This window comes from Myotis davidii, unplaced genomic scaffold, assembly GCF_000327345.1.
Source record: "Myotis davidii unplaced genomic scaffold, ASM32734v1 scaffold524, whole genome shotgun sequence".
NCBI classification, from domain to species: Eukaryota; Metazoa; Chordata; class Mammalia; order Chiroptera; family Vespertilionidae; genus Myotis; species Myotis davidii.
The window spans coordinates 2,105,981-2,107,932 of record NW_006299263.1 but is presented as its reverse complement, the minus strand read 5'-3'; positions in this window follow the sequence as shown (position 1 = coordinate 2,107,932).

Below are 1,952 nucleotides of genomic sequence, written 5' to 3'. Positions count from 1 at the left end.
GCTGTCCCCTAGGGGCCTCTGACCCTGTGGTGGAGCACTGTCTCCGCCCTGGAGGGCGGTGGGGTTAGAAAAAGTCGGAGCCAAATTCTTCCTGGGGTCCCCCGTTGCAGCGCGAGTGCCCCTGCCGCGATTCCTCTCCACCCCTTACCCTTCCCGTTCCCTAAAGAGCTGCCCTTCCCCGGACGGGCGCGGCCCTAGCTCCCCGCCGTTCCCAGAGCATTCCGGCCTGGGATTTTTCTAAAGGAATTTCTGGCAGAGGGGTCCAACACGGGAAATGGCCTAGGCCTCCCGGGGTAGGGAAGCCCGCCTAGACCGCGGACACATTCTCTCCGCAAACCTGCCCCACCCCACCCTGCTCGGCCCCGGCGCCAGCCAGCCCCACCGCTCCACCTCGGGTTCCAGGACGCTCTCTGGCTGCAAAGCATCCACTTTCCAGCTCGCTCTCCGCCGTGCCCGGCGCCCTGGGCTGGTCAGCCCCGACCCAGAAGAGCAGCAGGCAGAGGCCTACGGTACTGCTTCTGGATCCTGGCTGGAAGGGAGAGGAAAATTAGCGTTTTATTTTATGCGGAGAGCCCGTTCTCGGATGAAAATTAAAAGGGACTTCAGAGATTAAAATTAGGACTTAAAAACCGACAAGTTGCGTCTCTCCATACATTTGCCTGGTTTTGGCCGCGGGGCCGGTTCGGGAGTGCATGTTGCGCACAAGGCGCCTACGAACCCAGTCCCTGTGCGCTGGGGCGTTTCAACCCGGACTTAGAGCCACAGGCTCTCCATCCAGAGTTCTTTTCTCTTAACATCTGCCATCAAGTGTAGAGTTTGAACTTCGCATACATTATCTCATCGAAGCTTCACAACAGCCCTGTGAGATCAGTCTTACTATCATCGTCCTTCTTTTAGGATTAGGAAAGGGGGTTTAGAGAGATGCCCGACTTGCCCTGAGTCACGAATTAGGTAACACAGACACCAAAGGCAGGCCCGGATTCCAGACCCTCAGTCCTCCCGTGACAATGCTATCTCCCTTCTGGGTCGCTTCTGCGGAGCACCGCACAGGAGTGGGCACAGCAGTACTTGTGGATAGAATTCCAGGATCTAGTCAAGCCTTGTGATTGCGGTGTTTCAGACAGTAGCGTGTGTCTAAGCCGTATTTACTCATTTCTTCATTCACTTACTTGGCGGTGCCTGAGCGCCTACTGCGCGCCAGCGCTGAAGTTAAGAGCCAGGAGAACAGTCCTACTCACGCGAAGCAGGGTGACATGGAGATGTCATCCAGCGAGCGAAGTGGTCGCCCCATGGGAGGTGGGTGTCAGGAAGAGGGGGACTCGGGGGCTCCAGAGCTGGTGGGAGTAGAAAAGAGAAGCTACAAGAAGGGGATTCTTTGAGAGAAGAGCTAGAGGCAGGGGAGCTGGAGTGGGGTGGCGAGAGGGGGGTAAGAAGAGCGAAATCAGATGGCAGAGGGAATAAGAACTGAGCGCGCAGCCCTGGGCGCCGCGGGGACGTCGAGGGGGCCCCCCAGCGTGGGTACTGCCTGGAGCCCGATGCGGGATCCAACCCCAGCCCTTGTGAGCCCCTGGTGGCCACCAAAGTTGGCTGGGGGCCCGAGTCATTGTACAAGGCGTGTGTTCTCTTAAGAGCGACTCCGGGCGGGGGGGGGGCTCTGGGGGTTCATGGTCAATGCCTCTCGCGCCCAGCATTCCCAGGGAAACCTGTTGGCGTTGGTTCTCCGCTGGATCCCATGCCCGGGAGGAGTTGGTGGAGTCTGGCCCGTGGAGGCCGCGGCCAGAGGACTGGGTCCGGCTCCTACGGCTCCTACTCTCGGGCGACGCTAAGAGTATTGTGGAACAGTTCCAACTTTCTAGAATACTCTTGGCAACAAGGAGGTAAAGCCAATCATGTATCCATTTGCTTTATTATCTTTATTCATAATAAGCTAATGTGGTATGGACTTCTGATGC